The sequence below is a fragment of the Eublepharis macularius genome, chromosome 14, assembly GCF_028583425.1.
Source record: "Eublepharis macularius isolate TG4126 chromosome 14, MPM_Emac_v1.0, whole genome shotgun sequence".
NCBI classification, from domain to species: domain Eukaryota; kingdom Metazoa; phylum Chordata; class Lepidosauria; order Squamata; family Eublepharidae; genus Eublepharis; species Eublepharis macularius.
Genome location: NC_072803.1, coordinates 15411536 through 15439220, shown reverse-complemented (window position 1 = coordinate 15439220; position 27685 = coordinate 15411536).

Below are 27685 nucleotides of genomic sequence, written 5' to 3'. Positions count from 1 at the left end.
GCATCCCGAGACTGTTTTGCTTGGCTCACAGGACTGGTTCTCCATCCTATCAATCAAGTGTGGTCCCTGAGGTATTAGCAACATGGTGGGACAGGAATAGTTTATGTTTATAATCACCTCCTGGACCCATGCAGATGCCTGCTGAGTCTGAGATGAACCCCTGACAAAAACAATACTTTTATAAGCTGTGAACTGTACACTTGTTTAATGGAACAAATCTTTGAGGAGAACAATTTTTGTTACAAATTTTCAATGCCATTTTATTTAGAACAGAAATATGACCAGTATTAAAATGCCTACCAGGTAACTTTACATATATATATATGTGTGTGTGTGTGTGTGTGTAAATATATATATAAGTTTATGTATATGTATATATATATATATATATATATTCAGGATGGTATTCAGGATTTTTCAGGATTCCAGTAAATTCCATAAATAATTGGGAATGTGCAGATATATTTGGGTCCAACATATTAAGGCTCCCGGAACTTTTTTTCTTCAATTTTATGGTGTGTCTGTTTCAATATCTTCTTGCCAAGATATTGGTACTGGCATACCAGGTTGCTTTGGCTTGTATTCTTTGATTTGAAATTGGTTCTATTGATCTTGCAACAATGTTCCATGCACAAGTTGGTTTGCCTTAGATTCTCTGGTTTGACATTGGTTGTGTTTGGCTTGCCACACTGGTTCATGGTTCTGCTGGGAATATCTGGCTTAATATTGGTTCTGCTTGCATTAGGAGGCTTTCAGCCAGTGTCTGCTTGCTCTTGGGTGTTTGGCTATTGGCTTCTTTGCCCTGGAAAAAGCACGGCATTTCCCTCCATAGCAAACAATGAAGATGTCTGGGGACACCTTGCTCAGGGGCCTGTAGAATTGGACCCATTGATCCAATCTACTTGAAATTTGGGGAGTCTTTAGTGGTCAGGCAGGACTAGTTTTCCTGCAATTTTAGTATAATTTGCTTGAAAAACAGCCCAGTCCTCTCCCACTCCAAGATTCCCCATAGGGAATGCTAGACACACAAAAAAATTAGAATTAAAAAAAAAGCTGAATCAAAATATCAAAATGGTACTGGTAAATCAAATAACCCAAAAGACTGGTATTTATGCCCTTTCCAAAATCTGAATCTGTAAAAAACCCCCCTATTTTTTCATTCACTTTGAAACATCATAGAAAAGTATGGTGTGTTTATATAAACAGTCAAGCCTTTTAAAACCGAAGCATGTGAACGTATAAAACTAGACTTTATAAAAGCTTAAGGCTTAATGTTTACTCAAACAAAAATAAAACAAGTTTGTGAAGTGCTTTTGTAAACCTTGAAATCTAGTAAAAACTATTTCTGTACAGAGGGTAATTCTCCACTCCAGCTGGAATTAATGGGTTGGGGGATCATGTCATGATTTCAGTGGAGCCAGTTCTGCCAATAGTTTTCACTCCTGTCCCTATCTAGATATTATTGTACTTCAAAAGGACTATACATAAGTGATAAGACTGTACATAGAAAAAAAAACTCAATACTTTGAAACTACCATTCATAATACCTGTTGCAGATTGAAGGCAGCGGAGATAGAAAGCTTAAGTTTAGCTACAAATGCTTTGGAAAAACCCAGCAGTCGGGTGTTGCAAATGACCTAAAAAAGGTTTGGCAGAAATGCGTGCATTTACCGAGGACAGAGGAAGCATGCTACAGATTGACAGAAAAGTACATTGATAAGACAGTGGTGTAATGGGAAGGCAAACGGCAATATTTAGAATATCAGTCCAAGAGAAAGCCTTGAGAAGATCAAGGAGGACAGCAACAACAAGGACTAAATTTCACGTTGCACCTGCATTTCCATGTGCAGAGTATGTACGACTATTGCTGTACAAAGATTGCTATACAACGAAATGTGACAGATGCACGGAACGACTGTTCTGCCTAGTTAGAAGAAAGCTCCATGTGGGGAGGTAAACGCCTCAGATGAGTAATTATCCTTCATTACACAAGGATGAGCATATATAAGAGCATGAACAGAGGGCATTTAGGAAAAAAATAGTTACTGGAAAATGGAGAAGAAGCAGAAGAACTGGATGATTTTGTCTTGTCTGCTAAATTGTCACAACATTGTGAGTCAATTCAGACAAATAGATTCCCCACCACCACCACCACCACCACAGTGCATTGACTTTTGCAGCCACCGTGTGCTGACAATCAAGCAGGGCTAATTAATCAAAGAAGTTCCATTCAGAATAGACTCCTGCTTGCCCAGTGAGTTTGGGCTGTAGAATTCATCATCAATTGGACTCCTCCAATTGATGAACTAATTGTGTAAGAAGAACCTTGCTGGATCAGACCGGTGGTCCTTGTAGACCAGCATCCTATTTCATGCAGTGGCCAGCCCTGTCCGGTGATGTCATCCTTCTGTCCGCCCACCCCACCAGCCCTGCAGCAGCAGACACCATCTTCAGGCCCTGCAGCACGGCCTCTGGCAGTACCTCAGCTGCAGGAGCCTCTACAGGCCCCCAGGCCTCCCTCACCCTTATGCCAGTTGCAGCTGATGCCCAGGCACAACTCTGGGGAACAGCCTGCAGCCACTCAGCAGACTCACCCTTCTCCTGCAGTTGCCCAGACAGCTCCACCTCATCCAGGCCCACAGGAGATTGCCATCAGCACAAGCCAGGCAGGCCCAAGCTGCCAAGGGAGCCACTGGGGAGGGTTCAGAAGCAGCAGGGCGAGCCAGGCAGAGAGCAGACCAAATGCCCCACCCTAGGCTGGGATGGAGTGGGTGGGGCCAAGAGACTGCAGCGTCTACCCAGCCATCCTATCAGAGAGGCTGGGAGCAGGGCCAGTCAAGGAGACTGGTTGGAGATTGGGAGCAGAGCCAGGGAGGTGGGGCAAAGGGAGGCCTTTAAATTCAGGTTCCTGTGCAGGCCAGAGGATTTTGCAGGGAGAGTCAGCTGGAGTGTGCTGTTACTCCCAGGGCCGGAGAAGGAACAACCCCCTTCCCTGCCCATCTGAGGCTGGAGGACACCTGCCTGGAGAGCTGGTAGGATGGCAAGCCGTCAGGTGGGGGTGCGAGTGAAGGAGGAGCCTCACAAGCCCGTTGTCTTGGAGGGCAACAAACAGGCTTCAGAGACCAAGGCCTTCCCCTAATGTTCCTCCTAGCACAGGCATTCAGAAGTTTAGAGTCTCTGGAAGTGGAAGTTCTCTGTAGTCATCAAGCATGGCTAGTAGGCATTGATAGATCTATCCTCCATGAAGCAGTCTAATCCCCATTTAAAGCTACCCATGCATGTGGCCATCTCTACTGGCAGTACATTTCGCAATTTAATTACTGATTGAGTCAGAAGTATTTGCTTTTCTGCCTCCTGAATCTGTTCCTCGCCAGCTTCATTGGGTTTCCCTGAGTTTCAGTATTACGGGAGATGGAGAAAAAGGTCTATCAACTTTCTCTGTCCCAAGTGTGATTTTAGAAACATCCATGGCTGCAGCGCGGAGGGCAATCTAAACTCCCCTCTGTCTGGAGATCAGGGGGCGAGGCTGCAAGCCATGTGACCATTTTCTCCGAGGGCAATTTAAACATGACATTGTGCGGTCCTGAGTTCCACCACTGAGTTCCACTACCTCTTTTCCCAGAAAAAAAAAGCCCTGGAAACATCTATCATGCCCCTGTGTCATCTTTTGTTTAAACTGAAAAATTCAACTTGCACTCAATTGCCACTGAATGATACCTGCATTGGGGAAAAGGCTCTTTGATGTCCACCCAAATTTCATGTGCCCCATCCAAGGAGCAGCCACTGGCAAAGGAAGATGTCTTCCTATGGATTGCTTTGTGGGATGTGATCCAGGCGTACAAAAGGAAAATCTTACCATCTACTTATTTTTTTTTCACTGGCTCAGTTCCAGTTCTGTATTTAATTTCAGACAGACACAAAGTAATTAAATCAGTAAGACTTATTCAATATTTATCCCTCAAAAAACATTCCAGTACTCCTTCTGTGAGTTTCCAGTTTTTATTTTAAAAACCCAAGTCCTTTTAACCAATAGGTGTAAAGTGTGTGGGCAATATCCTACCCAATTGTATGGCATTATAACCCACTGAGGCCCCTCTCCTCCCCAAACCCCACCCTCTCCACAAATCCCCGCAAATCTCCAGGAATTTCCCAACCTGGACCTGGCAACCCTATACTGGACTCAGATTTTGCTGTTCTCCTGCAGACCAACATGGCTACCGAAGTGAAGCTATTAAACTGATGTAACAGTTTCTTTTAAGTTCAAGATGACAAGGCATGCTTTCAAGATTGCAGATTAAAAGCCAGATGCCAGCTTGCGCAGTGGCTGAGTAAGGGCAGTAGGCCATGCAGCGTGACACCACCGCTGGCCTAAAAGAATAAAGCATGTTCAGCCACTACATACCACTGGTAGAGGGAAAAGAAAATTGGGAGATGTGACAGCAGGTGTTTTCCACGATAGTGTATGTAATGATCCCATCCTCTCACCACTATGGATATCCTACAAGACAAAAGGAAGGGTAATGTGTCTTAATTGTCATAGATCTCCTCAAAGGACATAGAATCAAGAAATTATTTTATTCAAGCATCCCTTGGGACTGGGAAGAAGTGAGCCGCCCGCTGAGCTGGAAAGAGGGAGCAGATGGGTGTCTGTGAAAAGCAAGCAGTTTCAACCACTGAAATGAACAGAGAAGCAGGTATCCACTGGTTGGAGCACCTGCAGAGTGCAAGAGACCTGATGTAGAGAGTGGAATTTCTGCCCTGTGCCGTGTATACATTTGTAAATAAAGGAAATACTGCAAAAAAATGTCTCCAGTGCTCTGTCCTCCAAAGGGAACCAACCCATGAAAGCACTAGGCCATGGAACTTCCCATCGCCTGGAGAAATGAGACATACATAACAATAGCTATATATCTCTGGATCCATAACAATAGTGTTAACCCAAGAGAAGTCTGTGGACATATACTCAGTATTTTCTACTTGAACTGCCAGTGGTCCTTCCCAGTGCCTGCAACCAAGAGATCTGTGAACTTGGAAGCGTGGGTCATGGCTCAGTGTTAAAGCAGCTGCTTTGCTTGCCAATAGTCCCAGATTCAACCCCCAACGTCTCCAGTTAAAAGGATCAGACAGGAGGTGATTTGACAGCCTTTTGCTAGGGATCCGGGAGAGCTGCTGCCGATCAGAGTAGACACTATTGGCCTTGATAGGCCAATGCTGTGATTCAGTAGCTCTGTGTACATGTTACAGTGAATACACATATACCCTCCTATACATGGGTACATCTGTTTGTAAGAGAGAGCCAATATACATTCACTTTGCAATTGATGCCAGCAACCAGTTATTGGATAAATATGGGGTTTGTATCACACTCTCAGCTGTACGTGTGTTGATTGTAATATGAGAATTACCCAACACACATTTTAAAAATCAAGTGCACACTGTAACTTGTGAACCCAGCACGTATAAGGCAGCTTTGTGCGTTCCTATGAACTGGAAATGCCATGGATTGACTTTGGGATTTGCTGTATGCAAAGAATGTACACTGCCTCTGAACAACATCCCCTCCTTAGCTGAGTCACGAGAATTACAGCCTCAATAACCAGAAAGATTCACAGCCATTCTTTAATTCACTCCCATACTGGTTTGTGTGTGACAAAGAAAGAGAGACTGAGTGAGATTATTGTGGTGGTACTAGCAAGTTGATATCCTGGCTTGCAAAATTACTGGGATCTTTATCCTTCGAGACCGAGAGGCAACATCAGGCATGGTGAGTGTTCTGTGCCTTCTATTCTTCAGGGACTAGCAAGCTCACTATTCTGCTGAAGAACAACATTGTTATAATTGCTTTCTGTTATGCAGCCAATGATCTTATGAGCTTAAGCAGGTGCTGCAGCCAGTATCACACAATGGCATTAACAAATCACACACACACACACACACACACACACACACACACACAAACCCAGCCTGATAAGAAGTAAGCCAATACTGAAGATCATTTTGTTAAAATGGAAATCAGCATCTGATAAAATAAATGCCCAGAAAGCCAGAAATCTGTGAGTGTTCCATTAAGTATTTCATAGCCACGTACTTTGGGTAGGCAGTTTTTATAGCGAGAGACAGCTAAAAATAAATCAGGCAGACGGCAAGCACTTCTACCCGTTCCTTCGTTGCCCTTATCCCCTAAGTCCCCCAAGAATCTGGCAGTGGCCCTGCTGATTTGGAATCAGCTTGCTTGGCTGTACGTGTGTTCCACGCCCTACTGTTTACACCCTGTAGATGACTACAGCAGACCCACAGAATGATGAAAAACACGGCATCCAAATTGCAAAAGGATGCTGCTTACTAACCAAGTCACTCTTTATTATCACAGCAGGCAATAGAATTCTGAGCGAAATATGCAGTGAATGTTTATTAGATGGTGTGCCAGAGGTGGGTAATTTTGATCATCGGCCTATTATGGTGATGAATCACAGAATCTATTAATCATAGAACCGCAGGGAAGAGGAGCTCTCTCCCTTCACTTACATGTTCTAGAAGAGATTTTCTTTAATTTTCTCCCCTATTTTTAATATATTGCTTATTAACAGCTGTGAAAAGTAAAAGCTCTCTCTCGAGCAAGTATAGCGATACCATCAGTGTGGAAAGGAAAGAAAGCTTCCCTCACTGCGACCATCCAACCTTGTCTCTGCCTGCACTGTTGCTGTGTCATTGTCAAGAAAACAGCAAGTCACGTCAACAGCGTTGCAAATACCATCGCTTTAGACTTTATGAGCAGGAGCAGATCGGAATGTTAAAACTGCCCTAGAGCAAGATGAACGAAGTGCAGGATCCGCCCGGTCCAGACTCAGCCTAAGGTGACTATAGTAATGATTGCACACTTCCCTGCTGGGTGAGCCTATGCCTGTTGTCATCGTCTCTGCAGCCTGGGTCCAAGCCAAGTGGCACTGCCAGCTCCTTAGGGGCTAATGGGCTCATCTGCTGGTTGCCAGTGGCCCACCCAGAATGTTTCTAGTAAGTTAAACTAGTTAACTTAATGTTTCTAGTAAGTTAAACTAGTTAACTTATTAGTTTCTAGTAAGTTAAACTAGTAAGTTAACTCCTGATTTTGAGTGTAGCAGTTTTGTTTCTGAATTGCCCCTTTTGTGTGGCACGGGCTCCATTACCATAGCCACAAGGCATATATGAGTGACAACTGCAACAATCAGGTGGGCTACATGGTACAGTCTCACACCAGCACCACATTCCCCAGGGTGTCACTGGCATTGTTGTGAAGGCATACTATAGATCCAGAGGAGTTAGCCGTGTTAGTCTGTAGTAGCAAAATAGAAAAGAGTCCAGTAGCACATTTAAGACTAACCAACTTTATTGTAGCATAAGCTTTCGAGAATCACAGTTCTCTTCATCAGATGCATGGAGGGCAAGAAGAAACTGGTCAGATATAGAGGAGGAGAGGCGGGGGAGGAGTAGATGCAAACAGCTGCTTCTGATATGGAGATCAGTTTGCTTCTGTTAAGGACATCAGTTACTTCTGATAATGAGACAACCATTCATAGTCCCTATTCAGTCCCAGCCTAACTGAGTCAAATTTACATATGAATTCCAATTCAGCAGCTTCCCGTTGGATTTTGTTTTTGAAAGGTTTCTGTTGAACTACAGTGACCTTTAAGTCTTAATGACTTAAAAGGCATACCATGTGATCCATGTGACTGCCCATTATAAATGTTATAGCTATGGCATGAAGTAGGATTGGCTTGTCCAAGACCAGTGGTCCACCACTCCGCAGTTCCCCCTAGCATGTTCGATTGCGCATCCAATATCAAGAAGTGTTTTTTTTTCTTTTAAAGCAGTAACTATATTTTATTCATAACATCTGAAGCCAGAAACTGAATGAAAGCAACTGATTTTTAAAAGAGGATTCAGGCTAAAGAGCTATGAATAGCAGGGTTCAGCTGTACTATGAATGTAGCCTCATTTTGAACTCGTTTATTATAACCGTCACGGTTTCCTCCCAAGGAATGCTGGGAATTGTAATCCTTGAGAAAGCTGAAGCTTTCTAATAAAGCACCATCATAAAACTACAATTGAAGCAGAGGGTCATTAACACACACTTTTAGCTCAAAAAACAACTCGAGTATCATCACTGCTGTCTCCTTGATGTTAACCAACTTCTGTAATGCTGGTCGAGTTCCCAGCTGGAGCTTCTGCTAGTTTAAGTGCTATGCAGACATGACCCTTGTAGAGCACAAGTTACACCCCTCTACTGAAGTCAATGGACTCAGAAGACAGTTAACTCTGTTTAGGATTGTACTATGAATCTCTTTAGCTTGCTTATGCAAGACTCCTTATTAGCTATAGCCACGGCTACGGTGGGCAGGGCTGGCACAGAGAGACAGGCTGCAGATTTGGGAGTTCATTTGACAATACTGTATACCAAACCAGTCCATTGGTCCATGTAACTGAGGGCTGTCTCCTCTAACCAGCAGCGGATCTTCAAGATCTGATGCACAGAAAGGTCTTTCCCAGCCCTGCAACCTAGATCCCTGTACCAAGGTTTGAACACGCGAAACAACTGCCTTTTCCCTAAGAAAGCAGCACACCTCAAACATGTGCCTGCTAGCTTCCACTGAAGGTTGCTGGGTACAGCTGAAGGAACAACCAGTGCCGATTGCTTCATTCATCATTATGATGTCCCCTGAAGTGGGAGCATTATTTGGAATTTTTGCCTCGGGCATTCCAATGCCCGATTCCGCTGCCAGACTTCAACTGCATCTGCCTGATAAAACCGCCTGCCCTCCTTCCATAACTGCAATGGTGTGAATCCTGGGTCCAGATGCCACAGCATACTGGGAGAGGGAAGCACTGCATGTGGATCACTGGAACTGTTATTCACATCTCTGAGCCAGCAGAGCCTGTTTATTTTAAAAGAAGAAGGCAAGGTATTTGTGTTTTCAAATTAGAGCCAGCTGAGTGCTTACTGCTGTTTTACTTACTGCTACTCTTTGTACATGCCAGCTGCTTGAACAGGAATGGCTTAAAAGGAATATTAAACTTAGCATATTTTCTCCTTTATAGTTCATAATTTGTCTTAATGCGCTCAAAAATGCCTTTGTTTCTCAACTCTGTTGCTGCTGTTTGTTTTAATATACCTGTAAGTATCCTCTAGGGCTATTCTTCTAACTGCTCATGCTGATTACCAAATAAGCCACTTTTCTTTTCTTACATAGGTTGGAAGAAACAGCCTCCCAGGTCCCTTGGGGCAAAATCATCTGTCTGATCTCAGATAAATCAAGAACTATAGGAGAAGACTGTCACAGGCTAAGGTAAATGAATGGCTTGGCCTCCTTATTTTGTAGTGAGAGGGACAATCCACACATGACAAGGGTTTTTTTTCCTGCCAGGTATACACCAACAATGGTTTAAGTATACATCTAAAAACATAAATTGTGACTACCACAAACATGTTTAAGATAGGTAGCTGTGTTAGTCTGTGTTAGTAGAAAAGAGCAAGAGTCCAGTAGCACCTCTAGGACTAACAAAATACATGGTAGGATATGAGCTTTTGTGAGTCACAGCTCACTTCTTCAGATATGGCTAGAATGTGAGTCCACTCCAAGATATAAGGACAGATGGACTCAAACTGCAATTTCTGCAGTTTGTTACATGCAGATCTAGGGCCTTAGTGCATGAAAGGACCATAACCTAACCTTCTGCTCTGCATTCTGAATGGCTCCTTGGATTCTGTATCAGTCTGGGCACTAATATCCATTCTGTCCCTTTAAGTCTGCATCTAGACTCAGGTACTTGAGACTATACATCGTAACTGAACAGTTTAGGACTTACATCCTGGTAAAATGATGAAATCCTGCCCTCAAGTCATCATTGACTTATGGCGACCCCTAATGGAGTTTTCATGGCAAGAGACTACCAGAGGTGGTTTGCCATTGCCTGCCTCCGCAACTCCGATCTTCGTTGGAGGTTTCCCATCCAATTACTGACCCAGACTGACCCTGCTTAGCTTCGGAGATCTGACGAGATCAGGCTCCCCTGGGCTATCCATGGCAGGAGTACATCCCAGTAAAAGCAGACCTAAAATCAGGCTGTTATCTTCCTGCCTGAAGATATATTTCAAAATTGCTTCTCAGCTGATTGCAAGCCAGAAAGCAGCACTGTCATACATGTTTAGGTCTAAAAATTGAAGAGATCAATGGTACAAGGAAGTAGCAGTAAAGGGGATGCTTGTTACTGTGGGATATGACTGGTGAAGCAAGCATAGCTCAATAGCAATCCAGCATCTGTCCTAGGGTAACAATCAAAGTTGATCTCCGCCAGCACATAGACTGAAACCTTTCTGACCAGCTCCTTCCTCCCATCATCTGACCTAATTTCCTCTTTCACAACAGGAAAGGGAAAAAACAAAATGAAATGAAGAAATCAAGAGGATAGAGGGAAGAAAGGGAAAGAACGGCGGGTAAAGGTGCGAATGAGTTTTTCTGAGATTCTTAGGAATCCCATCTGTTCTCTGAAGGCCATGAAATTCTGAGGGTTACCGTAGCACAAAACCAAGAAAACAACATATGACTGTCACCACATGTTGAGTCAAACGAATACACTTATTTTCTGCTTTGTTTCACTGACTACTGATTCAGAGTCACACACAATTCCTGTTAAAGCTCCATCCGTCTGATCTACAGCTACACATTTACAGCTACATTTCCTAATCCCTCTTGTACATTTGAAGGGGCTGAGGAACACACACTATAATAATATCAGGCAGAGGGGAAGTTTAATTAGAAACTATGGAAGAGATCAGGTTGTGATTGGGTACAGAGCTGCTGGCTTTGGGTGGTAACTGGTTTTCTGTGTAACATGCAATTCTGCCCTGATTAACTAACTTGGAACGCAATTCTAAACCAAGTTCTGCCCTTCGACTTCTGTGGATTTAGGGTATGGCTCTTTTTAAGATTGCATCACAAATACGAATTAAGATTGGAAAGATTCTTTTTCTGCTGGCCATTACCTTCTTCTTACCAGTTTTCTGCATGTGTTAATTTTGCCAGTTCAGTTCCCATTCCGCACTGGTTTATTCTTAGCCCTCCACAACCCTTTTTTTGTGCCAGCAATAGCTGGTCTTACTTTTATGTAGCTTTCCTCCCAGGTTTTCTGGGAGCACTCCCCCACCCCACCCCCTGGATCTTTTAAAAACCATTTTTGCACTTTTACATTCTCCAAGGTCTTCTCTTTGTTTACTTGCACAATCTAAACCTGCGGTCATTCCTTCTGACTCCTGGGTTTACATGAAGAATTCATCGACCTCGTACTTTGACAAATTCCGGGTGGATGAACGCAAGCCACAAAACTGCCTTAAGGTCAGTGAATGGGCCTATCAGCAAGGGACAGACTCTTCATTTTGAGGTCTCCGGTGTTGACTGTGCAGGGACAATAAATGTTCTGCTTTGCCTGAAGATTTTTTTTCCTTTTTTTGTGTCTTACTTTCTTAAATGACTTTGTATCGATTGTCTTCCAGATGCAAAAGGAAATAAAAGCAAAACTGAGAAAGGAGGGGGTGTCGATTTAAAAAGATCCATAGTCGCCCCGGTGCCAAGTAGGTCAGCAGCACAGCACACTTTTAACATACAATTGTGACAATTAAAAGAAAATAGCATCAACATGGACCAATTCATCAAACAAGTTAAAGAACAATGAAGAATGTATAGCCCTCCCCAAGTACTGGGGAGTCAAAAGTGGTTTCAGAGTTGCAAAACCAGTTCATTGGGAAACAAGATCAAATGAGATAAATGAAAGGAAGCCATGTGGATATAGTGGTTGATAGCTTAGATGGCAATAAAATGGGGATTATGAAAAGAGGGCCACCAGAAAAGAGAGCCACACCAGTCACCTAGAAAAAAAAGATTTTTGAAACTCAGTAGTATGGAGGGCAGGTAGTGCAGTGGGCAAGTAACTTATTGATCATATGGCAACTCTTGCACATTTAGCACGTTGTTTTTTCAGGAGGTCTGAAAGTATACTCATCCTTACTGTTTCTGAAACAGTAGAAAAGAACATAGAAAAGACCAAGAGTCCAGTAGTACCTAGAAGACTGACAAAATCTGTGGTAGGGTATGAGCGTTCATGCATCACTGCTCACTTCTTCAGATACAGCTAGAATGTGAGTCTATTTGTCCTTATATCTTGGAGAGTGGGGTGATTTCAGCTGCCGAATTACAATAGCTGGTGAATGACAATAGCAGGCGTGATTGGATAGGGTAGGGTATGCAGAAGGGAGGTGGGTATGGAGAAATCAGCACTGGTAAGGAGATAGGAAGCCTAGGTCTTGATTCAATACAGATGGATGCTTTGTATTGAACTTTGTTATCAATTGCAATTCAGCAGTCTCTCTTTCTAGTTTCTATATGATTAATAAGTTACTTGCTTTCCCACTGCACCGTTGTTGTTTTTTCCTTCCCTGGATTAGAGAGATTCATGGATAAGTCCATCAGTGATGATTAGCTCTGATGGATAAATGGAGCCTCCATGTTCAGACACAGTGTGCCATCAAAAACTAATTACTGAGTTGCAATAATGGGGAAGGGCTATTGCCTTCTTACCCCACTGGTGTGCTTCTAAGGGCATCTACGAGGCCACTGTAGGAAACAAGAGGCTGGATAGAGGGAGCTTTGGTCTGATCTGACATATGCATTTATATTTCCATCTGCCTTCTTTATTATATTCACTGAGAATGCAAACAGAGCTGTTGGTTCGCCTATTTATTATTGATCATTTCTAAATTATTTTTGGTGCTCAAAGTGCACTATGGTAGCCTTATGAAGTGAACCATTTGTATTCCCTTTTTGCCAGAGGGCATGGTTGGTCAGTGGGAAGGGACTAAGAGAGAATGGTTTGCTCAGAGCCATTCTGAGTTCAGGACCGAAGCAGAAGATGAAATCCAGGTCTCCAGCTCCAAGCCTAAAGCAGTTCGATCACAGTGGCTGTCCTGAACAGTTGTACCATGCAATGCCCTCTTGTCCCACTGTGTACAATGGATCTCAGCTGGGTTTGTGCAAAATCCCTCGGCAGAATGTCTATAGAAAAATCCACCAATAGATTCACAAACTGCTGTTCTTGTGCATTTAAGTGGTTAAGTGGTAGGGCTGCAGATCAGTACTCGATTGGTTTGCATCCCACCCCAGCAGGCAGAGCAAGCATCCCTGCCTCCCGCCCCACTGTTGTTTTGCTCCTATATGGGTGCCTCTACCCAATACTCCTGCACAGGACAATGATGTTATTTTGAGTGCATGCCAGTCCATTTCTGGTTGTTTTCACAGCTTTGATGGTTTTGCCAGGGCTCCAGCAGGTGACGATCTACAATATTAGCAGTCAGACTTCCTCTTCATGCTAAGAGGGCAGTTTATTGATGGAATAACATAAACCCCTTCCTCCTATGCCATAAGTCCAAGGCACTGCCTGGCCCAAGGCAGAGTGCATGCCAACTGGGCAGGAGCCTGGAAAAGTCAGAACATGAGTCAGAGGTAGTTGAGTGAGTGACTGCTCCTCCATGCCCCAGAGAGATGCAGCGATAATGAGGCTTCTTGAGAAAACTCCTGTCTAATCTCATCAACAACCTCCCTTTACCTCCCCTCACCCATTTATCCTAGTCAAAGGTATTCAGCACACCTGGTAGCTTTCCCAACTGGTACTTACCAAGTCAAGCAATATTTTCACCTACAGTCTACTTCAGATAGGAACCATCAAACCTCTCCCCACATATTGTTCTACCTCCATACAGACCATTAAGCCATTGTTTTTGAGAGTAAGATGTTACACTTGCCCCAGGGAATGTTTTTGTCGTATAACAACACAGAGCACAGGGCTCCCCAGCCATGTGCGCTGTGTGTGGGGGGACCTGCTGTACACCCCCAATTAATTTGGGCTTCTTCTCTTCTCCATGAAATGCTCATTGTTTTGCTGCTGTCTTCATGGAACTCTGCCTTCAAGACCATTAATTATCACCCTCCTTAAATTGCTTTCTCCCACTTTCTTCCCTGCTTTTCCTAGTTAGCCTTGTATGCATGCTGTGTGTGATTTTGTGTATGTTTGTCTTTTATTTCTCTTTAATAAAAATCCTTTCCAGTTGAACATCTGCCTGATAAAAAATCCTTTCCGGTTGAACATCTGCCTGAGCGTTCTCTAAGGAATAACCCCCATAAACAATGGTGGAGATTCCTAGTTACCCCTTCTTGCTTGTCCGCTTCAATGCTAATTCCACCAACTAATTAAGACTTCCTATTTGGGTAACCAGTGGATTTAGAAAATGATGTATTTTATAAGGACTGTCGGAATTTTTGGATTAGGATTTGGAAAGGACAGGGGCATAATTCTTGACATGCATTTTGCTTTGTTTTGGAAATGGTTGGATCCAGACATTACTTAGCTTTACCAAATGCCAGAAATTATTGCAATAGAATTAGCTAAATTAACCACCATGGCCATGATTCATGCCCGACCTTGATTAGTTTTTACCCTGATGCATATCCCTAACTCATACCGAAAGAATGTAGGTACTTGGATTTGTAAGCATTCTAAATAAATAAATGTCTAGAAGGTTTCATCTGTACAACCTCACCTGACCTGACCACATCAAGAGCAGCTAACTAGCACTCTCTCCTTTTCATTTTTTATGCTGAATCTTATGTAGGTGCTCCAACAAGTATTAAGGCACTGAACTCTGTAAACCCTGGCTTTAAAAAAAATCTGAATGTCTTTCCTTAATATGTCAAAACACAAGTCTTGAATGCATCATGCTGCTGACCTCTTCTGTCTCGCGCTCACTCCTAGCCCGCTTAAACAGTCAGCCCTTGTATACATGAGTGAACAGCCCCTGTGATTTGACTGTGTAAACATCCCAGTTTCATTATTTGTATTGGGCGAGTGATTTATACTGGTGGATTACTTTCACACTCATGAACTCCTTGTTTATTATGGTCACACATTCTGTTTTCGTGCTGAACATGGTACAGAAATGGCTTTCCTGAAAAGCAGACCGTGGCTCCCATGCACTCCCTCTGGAGGGAAGGGGAATATTAAAGGCACCCTCTTTTGGGTCACAAGCTCAATGCTAGGCAGAGAAATCCATGCAAACACCTTCATTTGGTACACACCAAGTACAGCTGCCAGTAGTTTCCTTTGCTCAGGCTCCACTTCATCCTTCCCAGGCTCCTGTGTCCAGTGCTGCACCCCTGCCTTTTCTCCTCACCGCTTCCGTTTTCACTCCCACCACTTCCGGTTTGCTTCTGCCCTGCTCTGGCCCTCTTCCCCTTTTCTACAGCTCCGCCCCCTAGCTGTCTCCACCCACCAGCCCTTCCTAGCCTTGCGCTGCTCACCCTCTTCTGCCCAGGCTGCTGTCTCATGACCCTCTTAAAGCCCTCCAGCAGCTACACCCCTGAAGCTGTAGCCTGTGCATGAACAACTACCCTGTCCTGGGCCAAGTTGTGCATCCTGTTTGCTGTCACTGGGGTCAGCAACCTTTCAGCCATGCCCCCTGACCAGCAGATTACCAGGCTGGGTAGTGGCTAAAGTTTTCTTCTGGCTTCTCTAACATCTTCTTGGCTTCCAACCTTCAGGTGAGGCTGGTCATTTGAGGCTGCCTATATTCCTCCCCTATTGAGAACAACCCTATAAGCATGGTAGTTAAGGGGTTGGATTGTGAATCAGCACTCTGCTGGTTCAACTCCCAGTACTACCATGAGCTCAGCAAGTGGCCTTGGGTAAGCCACTCCTCTCAGCCCCAGCTCCCCAGCTGCATAGTGGGAATAATAACATGGGCTTGGAAGTGAATATGTATATGTGTATGGCATAGGCAGCATAAAGAGCTGCTATAGCATAGTGCTTAAGGGGTTGGGCTGCGAATCAGCACTGCTGGTTCAACTCCCACTACTGCCATGAGCTCAACAGGTGGGTAAGCCACTCCTCTCAGCCCCAGCTCCCCAGTGAATTGTAGAGATAATAACAACACTGATTTGTCCAGAAGGGTGGTATATAAACACATTGTTGTCGTTGTTGCTATTGTTATTATTATTATTGGAAAAGCTTCCCCCCCAGAGGAGTGAGTGAACCTGCCTGCCAGCTGCAAGAATGAGATGCCCAGGCAAGCTGGGCAGGTGTGGCAAGGTCAGACGGGGCAGATGCATCCCTCATCAAAGCAAGTCTGAGCTGACCTGGCACATCCCTCACTGCAGACTGGGCACATCAAAGGGTGAGTATGGCTGTGCAGGGCACAGCTGGAAGATCATTCCCGCCCCTCTTTTTGAGATGGGGTGGCCCTTATGGGGGATGCAGTTGTGGCAGAGGTGGCTCCCAGTGCTGGACTAGCCTTAATGGCCAATCTGCCTCTGCGAATGCTATTCAGAGGATTTCTCTAAGTGAAAAAGTGTGGGAGATAAAGAGTTAACCCTCCGTCCCACTTCGGTGGCCCTCATCCAAATACCCAACTGCTGCTTTGAAAGAAAATACAAGGTCACTTATCTCCGGTATTTCATCTCGTTTTGTACCTTGAACCATGGCATTTCATATTCTCTAACTATACTTCCTTGTTGGCCAACCACCACATTTCTTAGAGGATGTGGAAGAAAGGAAATGCCTGCTTTATAAATGCCCTTGTAGCATCAGAAAAAAGCATGCCAAGATGAATGGGGCAAAGCACTTAGTTTCCCTTGGTCCTCTATCTGTGCTTCTTTTATACCTCATCCCCTTGACAAAGGCCCTACTGTATAAGACAAGAGTCTGTGGATATGTTGCCACTGCTTAGCTTTAGAATTCGGCTGAGGTCCAAAGAGCTACTTCAGATACATCCAAAGGCTTGGGCATGTTTAATGGGATTCAGACTTTTTGTTCTTCAGGCAGCAGATTTTCCATCTACCAACTCTTTGTCACGTCACAAAGTGCTTTGGAAAGACTCCTTAGGCTCAAAAGTGTTTTGCTGTTTAGCAGGAGAAGCTGTTTTTCAGGAAACTCAAGACCAGAGCCTTTGGGGCATGCACAATTAGTTACGCAATTCACTAGGTCCCAGACTTGTTATCTGATTTCATTCTTGTTTTGATCCTGCAAAGGCCCATCTTATACCAAGGCAAAGACACACAACACACACATTTTACCTATCACATTTAGTGACAGATCAAAGGGGTATTCCCCCTTTCTTGAAGTGCATACCTGAAATGATCCCATTTTATGCTCCCAACAACCGTGTCATGGGTGAGGCTGAAAGATATGCCCAATGACCACCCAGTGAGCTGATCTGGCATTTGTGTGAACCCACATCTTACCAAGCTCAACATTCCATCTGCTACGCCACACTCGCTTAGCTTCAAACCACATTAGATGGGAGATACATGATCAGATCTCTTTGTGTTTCTCAAAACCTTAAAAAGTGGCTGTTGGAGCCCCTGATGCAAATCCTGGGTATAGTGCATTGGGAATAGACTTTTTCCCATTAATAATCTGCTCCCCAAACTGGTAGTAGCCCCAGTAGGACAAAAAGACAGGCACCTGCATTTACCTGTGACTTTTGCCATTCTGGGGCAAATAGCGATCTGGCCGGAGAGAAGTGTTAGCTGCCTGGTCCCCCATCATTGCAGTTCCCATCCGAACCACCCCACATATTAAGTGCATATTGTGAAACGCATTCACTATACACCAAAATGTATCCTGAGAATTGAATCAATTCAACCTAAAGCAACAGGGCTGTGGTTTCCGTAACGTCACACCCTGGCTGAGGAATGCTGACATATTTTTGTCATCGGGTTGAAGTCCTCCAGTCCTTAGACAATGGCTGGAATCTCTGAGCCCTTTGGCACTGCTTTGCTGCATCAAGTGTTCCTTAACACTTGTGGAGTTGTCTGATAAATTTAAACAAGATGTAGACATCTCTAAACAGTGGCTTCGAGTGCTGGCTAAGTATCCTTCTAAGTAACTGAACAGTCCAGTCAGAAGCTGCCAAGCTGCCTTTAAAAACTGCTTTATGCTAAGCCTGATAGAACTGCTGACTGAGAATACTGGCAAAGCCGATAGCAGGCCAAGCACGTTGCAAAGCTTTGATTGAAACCATACTTTATATGTTTGTTCATTGCTGCCAGGTTGCTTAATATCCAAGAGGAGTTGGAAGTATTGCATGTGTGTTTGCTTAAAACTTTAAAAACACATCCATCCTTCGCAGCTGGTCATGACAGAGCCTTGATTATTCCTTGCCTTTTGCATATTCAGAGTCCAATGCAATACGGAGTATATCCATTTGAGGACTGGGAAAATCCAGTTGTTCATATTTTCCAGATGTGCTTTCAAACGCTAGATAAATTCTGCTAGACAGATTCATGGATAGGTCTGTCAACAGCTATTAACCATGGTGGCTCAATCAATATGCTCAAAGGCAATGTGTAGAAGCCAGAGACCCATTATTTCCATGCACTGATTGTTAACTTCTGGAGCAGGCTTGTACAGCAACTTGTGACCCACCAAACCTAGGGCAAGTCACTAGTCATACATAGGGATGCTGTGATTTTGCCACAAACAGGTTCAACAGTCACACTTAACCAAGTTGAGAGGTGTTGAATCAGGTGTGAGCTGAATGCCTAGTCTGCTGAACACTTATGCTGGAGATACATATTACAAAGAACCTAGGGAGGTTTAAATGAACCTCATTTCACATGTCTCCCCTCCAACCTTCCATGCACTCGTTTGTACAGTCACACTTTAATTTGCTCCGCATGAATACATTCCCATTTTCGATCTCAGTTCCTCCTCAATTGCTAAAAGTATCCCAGTTTTCCCCACCACTCACTTCAATTCATTGAAATGCAGATCTTGACACTTTCTCACACCTTAAAGAAATGCAAATTGGTAAGTCAAAGGAGCCTACAGTACTTGTTCTCACAGCAAAAACAGAGCTTAATTGGCGTTCTGCCCTCCGGACACACTTGCAGATGCGATCACACAAAGGGAGCTCCCGTGAAAGTGGCATGCACACATAAAGTCCTGCACTTGAGCATCTCCCAGTAATTTTCCACTCCGAGTTTTAGCAAAACTGTGCATGTACAAAGACACTGCTGGTTCAAACTGGTTGGCTGCCATTAGCATCACTAGGGACTACTTAAATGTACACCAAAGGGTAGGATTTTAACACAGAGCTTTTATTTATGGCTGGTGACTGTTTTAATTGTCTGCTTAAACAATTGCCCAATGAGCTGAGCAATTGTGCAACAAGGACAGAAGGGAAGCAGAACTCAACTGGGCTGCGTGCAAACATTCATGCAACCAAAAGCCAGTTGCACTGATGTCAATGGTTAGGAAAAAATACAATGAACCTGCCAAGCAGCCATAAATGGATCACTGAACAGTCGACTCAATCATCGAAAAATCATGTCTTTGTTTGCAACCAGTGAACAGGAATGAATAAAATGGATGAGTGTCTCAGGATCCCTAGCTGTTCATTGTGGCGTCTGTTTTTGCCAACTGATGGCCAAAATAGATTTATTGGGTTCCTGGTAGGCACACTTGGTGACTGGTATAAGGCATTCATCATAGCAGGTTGCACAATACACAAGCCAGCTCACTTCAGAGGCTGGCTACTGATGGAACTACAGGTCCAGACGAGCTAAACCTGTCTTGCTTCAACAGCAACACACAATTCAATGTGAAGAAATCAGGGCCAAAATCAGCCTTTCTTGCCAGGTGGGGCTGCCACATGCCCAGTGGAGGTGTCAAAGAAATGAATGGAAAAAGCAGTGGTTTCCCCATATCCAACAAAAACTTTTACAACCCTTCCATCAAGTCCCAAGGACCTGTGCTTCTTACTAAGACTGCAGTCCTGTGCAGTCCCAGGAAACACAGTAGGGCTTAATCCCTTGGAAAGGAAAAAGACAGACAGGGCCAGCTCATACCCTAGGCATACTTAGGCAAGGGGCACCAGAGATGGAGGGGCAGAAACCTGCCATGTCACCCCTACCTGCCCACTAGTCCACCCACAGTGTCAGGGCCTGTTGCAGCAAGCAGCAGTCCTGGGAGACATCCTAATCCCTTTGCTCCTTCCCTCCCTCCCTCCCTGTGTTGCAGGAGCAGGGACCGGCTTTCTGCTTTCCTTGCCACCTCACCTAGTAGGCAGGCAGTGAGTATGGACAGCAAGGGTAGGTGCTTGAGCACCTTGTTCCTGCCTTCCTATGGCTGGGTGCAGGGTGGGGATGGCTAGGGTTGCCAGTGCCTGCCGGTGGCAGGTAAACTCCCAGCAGTTTGCTTCTCTGCATGCCAATTGCTGGTGATAGCCCACCACCAGCCGGCAGCCTAGGCAAATGGGAGCACGAGCTCCCTGCCCTGCATGTGATGACATCACTTCCAGAAGTGAGATTATTGCATCAAGCACAGTCTTCGTGCCAGGGCCAGTTATTTTAGAATCGGCCCCAAACATAATGTTGGGGGCTTATTCTAAAAGAGGGAAGTCCAGGTGAGTATTGCCCCCCACCCTCCTCCTGGTCTCCAGAAAGACCTGGCTACCCTAAGGGTGGCTTGGGTGCCCTAGCTGAAGGCATCCAAGAGCCTTAGGTGGGCGATGCTTATCCTACCAGGCAATTCTCATATTCTTCTGTAGGCCCCTGCAATAAGACCCCCCCCCCTCATCCTTTTCAAGCAGCTGCTGCAGAAGCAATATACAATATCAACATAAACATAAAATATGCACATTAAAATAAAACAAACTAAAATGAAATGACAGTCATAACCGTCGCATTTCCCTGTATTTCACAATTCAACAAGAGTTGCTGTTGCCGGCTGGATGTTTCTTCCTGACATTAAAGAGAAAAGGAAGGCCCTTCTCTGTGTCTCGGCTTCCCCTCCGGCAAACAGGGACAATTCTAATAACCCACAACAAGGAGAAACTAGAAAGTGGAGAGGTTTGGCAATATTTGGATGATGAAAGAAAGAGTACAGACTCAGAGTTGTAGCGTTATCTCTCCAATTTTGCAGTGTCAGGGAGTGTTTTAATCTACACAGCTGCCTTAAGCATTCAGAATTTCTGAAAGGCTTCAAGGAATGAATTCCTTCTTTCTTTTCCGTAGGCACGGAATAAAAGTGCCATAATTATAGGAGAGAGCCAGCTATACTGCAGTGCCAAGAAAGGTATACAAAAAAAAATTGCTGAGAAATCAGCTAATGGAGAAGGAGAGTCAAGAACGAGTTCTCCACGTAAGGCAATCATTGAATAAAACCATCTAAACCTTTTAGGAAAGATTTGGTTAATAGAGTATTCTACATCCGATGGTTATAATGGAGTATAATGGGGACCACACAGTTGGTGGGCCAGGTGCAGCCTTCTTTGAGAAGGAGAATTTGGTCACAGTTGTCCTGCACTCTGATCACAGTCGTGTTAGACTTCTCTACTGGGCTCTGCATGGGGAACTCCTTGAAGACAGTTCAGAAGTTCTGGTTAATACAAAACGCATCCATCAGCTGGGCTGCCCTGTTCCTGCTTTTGCCTGCCTCTCACCATGTGGGAATTCAAACAGGAGCCCTGGCCATGCTGCCCCAGTGACTTTCCACTGAGCCCTGCCTGTGTAACCATCTCTGCCTGGCACCATGTGGCTGGGGGTGATGTCGAGGCTGCAGTGGGGTACTTTGAACCTACTCTTTTGGCCCAGTGGTTAAACTGCTAGTCCTGGATGTGGGGCTGTGGGTTTGAATCTGGCCTCATGTCTTTTTTCATCTAGTTTTTTTTTTTTACTTTTTCATGGGAGAATGTGTGTGGCTCAGAGCAGGGAGGGTTGCACGTAGATAGAGCTTTTGCTCCCATTCAGGCCCTTGCTGGGAAGGGCTGGACCTCTTGTACGACACATGGGCGTCCTAACCTTGTGGCCCAGGGTGTGTGTGTGCTCAGGCCATGTGTCTCTGTTGGAGTTACACTGTTGCTGGGTCTTCCCTCCCTGGCCGCTAGCTCTCCTGGGGCAGGGAGTAGCATGGAAGGGCAGTGGCAGGATTGGCAGACACCAGTGATTGGCTGTGCCTGTGTGAGTCACTCACAGCAATGTCATCAGCTCCTAGGGTTGCCAGGTCCCCCAACTGCCCCCGGGCAGGAGGTCCAAGGCCCGGAACCTACCTTTTATCTTTCTCCTCATGCGCAGGAAGTGATGTCATTGCACGGGTCATATGCCTCCCTGGGAGCACTCTTGCATTCTACAGGGGGCTGAATTGGAGGCCAAATCTGGCCTGAATAAGGTTGCTACAGCATGCAGGAGCATACTGTGCCATCTGGGAGCACAATGCTCCATCCAGGAACGCACTCCAGGAGGCGCGCTCCCCCCCCCCGGCCGTCCAGGTAAGCGGGGGCAGGGGGTGGAGGGTGGGAGTGGGTGATCCTCCACCCCCAAGCAGGGGACTGTCAACCCTGTCAGCTGCTGTTGTCTGATTGATGAGTGTTGCCAGGGCTGGTACAGACTCTGGCACTCTTGCTATGCATCTGTGTTATGTGTTGTGGACTGTCCAGAGGAAACAGACCATGTCAGCAGCTGGCTGCCACCATTGCAGCGGCCTTTTGGATTGCACTGAAAAAAATGCTTCTGTGTGTCTAGGGCAGCAATCTTGTGCATACTTTTGTTGGAGTAACTCTCACTAAGCCCAATTGGACTTCCTTTTGAATAAACCTGTATTAGAACATGCTGTAATTTTCACTGTGTTTACTGGAATTTAGGCATACCTAACTTTATGTAGATCAGGAATGCAATCTATTTCCGCAAATTCATTAATAATGTCCCTGGAATATCACTGGGTGATTCACCACCGCTTTGCCACAAGAATGAGCTCAGCACACCAACGAAGCAGCAACGTGCTGCAGTGAGTTAGCAACACAGCCTGGAAGAGCAGGCCAAGGCAGGTCTCCCTGTCCTTTGCCTGAACGCCAACACAGCACGGCTTCAAAATCAAAAGTAAAGCCAAAGGGGGGGGGGGAGTTACACTCCTTGCCCTTCTGTTCTTTCAGCTCTGATAGAACCCAGTGCATTTGCAGTAATGGAAGAAACAGAAGGGAGTGAATTAAAGGTCACGATGCACTGCTGACCTTTATATCAACATGCACTTTGATTCTTGCTGGGTGGATGGTGTCCTTTCAGTCTTCGGAGTTCAGAAGAATGATTTTACTTTTCAGCACCGTCTCAATCCATGCATTGTTTTCGTTCTGCTTTACTTTAAGTACCGACAAAGCTTCCCATGTTCTGAGGGAATCTGTACGGAAATAAGATTTATACCAACATATCTTAGCAAGGATTTTAACAGAGAGTCCTAAAGACTCCGGAAACGTATCATACGTTGTTATCTCATAGGCCTTTCTTCCATTCCTCTCTTTGACCCCCCCAGCCCAGTTCTGTGTCTTCAAAACTGCTGGGTCATGGGACTACATTTGTAAAGAGCTTTTGCCACTTAAAAAGCTCTACTTTTTGGTGTTGACCTATAAAGGTTTTGGTGTTGACCTATAAAGAAGCCCTATGCGGACTGGGCCCAGCATACCTTTGGGACCACCTCTCCCCATATGTTCCCCAGAGGTTGCTTCGATCAGCTAATAAGCAGCTGCTGATGGTCCCTGGCCCCAGGGAGGTCTGTCTGGCCTCTATGAGAGCCAGGGCTTTTTTAGTCCTGGCTCCGACTTTGTGGAACTCTCTGTCTGAGGAGACTAGGGCCCGGTGGGATTTGTTAACTTTCCGCCAGGCCTGCCAGACGGAGATGTTCCACCAGGCATTTGGTGGGGGCTAGGCTGTCCTCTTGTCGACCGTACCATTGAAGAATGTCTCCCACCCATGTAGGAGCTCACAAAGTCTGATGCAGGGCATTTTGTAAGACCTAGGCCCTACATTTAAAATGCTGAATTTTAATATTTCTGCCACTGAGAAATTTTATTGCATACGGAAAAATATTTTAAATGTTTTAATCGTTTATTCATGATGTTTTATCGTTTTAAATTGTATGTTGTAAATTGTTGGTGGTTACACCGCCCTGAGCCCGTCTGACGGGGAGGGCAGTCTAGAAATGTGATGTAATAAATAAATAAATACTTAAATGCTAAGTATTATTTATATCCCTGTTGTATAAGGGACGAGGTGTTGTTCAAGTTTGTGTATTATGTTGCAATCTCATTGGTGCAGGAATGTTAATATTGGGTATGTATGTAATATGGACACAACCCTGTAAAAATAACATGTTTGCTTTGTATGTACACAAAGGGTGGGCAGGTAAGAATGGAAGCTGAACTCAGTGATGTGATTTTCCCGGAGCACAAAAATCCTAGCTTTGTCTCTGAAAGTTAAGGAATGAGAGAGACTTGTGGCGGCACAAGCCAAGCACATACTACAGTGTGCAGAGAGGGAAAGGAATTAAAAAGAAAAGTTTCAGAATGTGACAATGTTTCTGTGTAATTAATTGTAATGACACTATCCTTGAGTTATTACAGATGTAAAAGTAGCCCTTGGAGTAATTTCAGTTGGTGCACCCCTGGTACACATCCCCATTACAGATCAATTTAAGCATAAAATATTTTAAGCATCACGTGGGGAGATGCCCTTTCTACAGCTTCCAGTAAGCAATAACCTGAGTCTTAAAAAGAAAAAAGAAGAGAATACAACCATGCTTTCAACATTTATTCAAGCCATTTTTCCATCCGTTCAAAAATGCTTCCACAGAATATTTTGGATCTGTTCTAGCAATAACTTGCTTGTTCTTGCCAGATTCCCGGAGATTCATTGGCTACCATAATTTGATCCAGATATTTTTTCCCTTAGGTTTCTTCAGTTTCAGCTTGGCTCATGTCCCTGTACGAATGGCAGTACAATAAATGCTGCATCTGGCAGCTGATAATGTGCTTCTGGTAGGTATCTTCATGCTGTCCTTCAGGATCCAATACACATCTCCAGATTTGTATCTTGAATATATATTTCCAGAAACTGCACAGCAGTGCTTATTTTGTAAAAAGAAAAGGTGCTGGGGCTCATATATAAGGTTGCACTGATTTCTACTAGTTCTCCCCTCAGGACTTGGGAGGGCCCTCCAAAAGGCGCTTGTACTCCATAACAGTGGCTGCTGCAGCAACAACAACAACAACAACAACAACAACAACAACAACAACAACAAAAGCCCTGCCACAGCTTATTGGAGCCTGAATTTCTTTGTTCCATATGGGCAACTGGAGGAATCATTTTAGGTGGGTAGCCATATTGGTCCATAGCAGAAGAGCAAGATTGGGGTCTAGTAGCACCTTAGGAGCCTTCTGCCAAATGGCCAATGAATCAGGTTTAGTGGCGATTAGGCACACATTTCAGGGACATTTATCTTTCTATGTGACGTTTGGTTCGTTTGGAAGACTTGCAACATGCGTTTGTCACCTCAGCTATCCACCATAAACAGGACAGTTTCCCATGATCTTTTTAGCCCATGGCAATTAGGATATTTGCATACTACTTCAAAGAAAGGAAGTTTTCAGGATTGGCTAACCATCGAGTTCCAATTTGAAATTATCTGAATGAATCATGAATGCCGACTATCTGGCTGTCTATGTCTGTGGTGCTCCTTCCAAAGTACTGCCTTCTACAACTTCCTTTAGGAAGTGTAGGATAAGCCCTCCAGAGCTCTGGAGAAAGTTTTTTTTAAAATCCTTTAACCTATGCAGTACAGTTTGACATTTGCAATAATAAACACATGTGGTTACACTACACTTGCTCTTAGCCAAAAGGTCAAGAAGCGAGAATGCCAGGGAGCTTTGACTTTCAAAAGCTTATACCCTGAAAATCTTGTTCTTCTTCAGGGCTCTTCTGGACTCAAATCTTGCTGTTCACAAGATTGTTGATGTGAAGACAAGGTGGAGGAGGGGGAGGATGATGCAAAAAGCCACTGGGGGTCTCAATCAGACAGAAAAATGGGGTATAAGCAAAAATAAGCATATTGTGCAAAAACCTGGTGAGGACTAATGGTAGTTAATAAACCAAACCATGGTTTGAGATCTAGATTTGATGGACTGTAACAAACCACAGTTAATGGAACATCATGTATTTAGTCACAGTAACCATAGTTAGTTTCATGTCCAAACTGAACTATTGTTGGATGGAAACACATTATGAATGAGAGACTTAGCGATGGAGAAGCTGTGGATCTTTCCTCAGCAGGCCTGGCATTATGACCTTTCAGGAACATAGAACCCCAGCCCTGTCCAGCAGGAAGAGTTCGCCATCAGGACTGTTGCCTGAGGCAAGGAGGAACTTGGCCACAATGAGCCCGCAGACCAAGATTCCCCTCTCAGCGCCCCTCACACCACCCAGTCCGACTCAAACATCATATAAAAAGTCACGTGCTTGGCTCCATGGTGGATCTAGAGGCCTGGATTTTGTTCCCCTGGTCTCCCTTCCCCTCAGGGGCCCAGCTTGGATTGCTTTGCCGGCCCCTCTGTATCTCCATAATTGCTATTCTGAAATTCACTCCCACTCCTGAAATCCAGCGGTTATGCAGGAAACCACAGGATCTAATATTTCTAGTTGGAAACCACAAACTGACTAACTCACTATGTCCTAACATGAACTATTACAGCGTTGTGGAGTTTGTTTCTTCAATTTTTTATGTCTCCATCCGTTCTCCAGTCTCTCACTCTCCTTCCCTCTATGCTGCTTTTAGCAGGAGAAGCAATTACTGAAGTTATTGTGTGGGCCGAGGGCACGTACCTTTCTCTGCTTCTTTACTCATCTTTTTGATACATCTTAAGAGATGAGAACAAAGGGCCTTAAAAGCACCCTGTACAATGGTTGGACTCTCTGTGCTTCCCTGCAAATGAGTACCTGTCACTAATAATCCACAACAGATCCGGACTTTGAACATAGTTTTGGCATCAAAGAGGAAAGAAGGATGGATCCTTCCAAGAAAAAAGGGGAAAGAAATGCTTTCCTGTTGAATTTAGCCAGCAAGCCAACAAAATGTCAGAATCAATACACTGCGAACAGAATGGACCACGGCCATGGCTAGGAAGGGATTCTTCATACAGATAATGATACTGGCTCTGGGCAGTATTGATCCACTAGAGAGGTGGAGACAACTAGCGATTATAGCTCCTTCAGCATCTCATTCCCAGAAAGACAGGAGGAGAAAATGGATCTTGATTGAAGAGGATGTTCATCCCAAGGGGGGAAGGGCTTACAAACAAAGGCCTCCTCTCTGCTGTCAGTCCAAGGAATTAGATCTGTTTCATAAAGAAGCGATGATATGAATGTCGCTATCTAAAGTGAACGTATCAGTGTTTTTTTGACCTCCTGTCCCTCCAGCCCCAGCAGCCAGTGAAACAAATGGCCCTGTGTGAAAGATCCTGGAGAAGAAGGGAGGCAGGTGAAGACACAAGGAAGAAATGTTTTGACACTCCTTCTGCCCCTAAGTACAGACCGATCTGCAGCTGATTATTTGCGGTCTTTCATCTATAGAGCAGCTCAGTTTTGCTTCTGTGTGCCAAGCAAATACTTTACCGCTGAGCCACAGCCCCTCCTAACATCATAGCCACATGTCCTCAGCTTGGCCATAGATGTGGATTTCTTACATATCTGAGCTTGGAAACCGCTCCCAGTAATTGCACAGAATGCAAATCCTCCTTTCTCTTTGGAAACTGAAACCAAACAGCATCTTTGTCCTAAACCCCAGATTT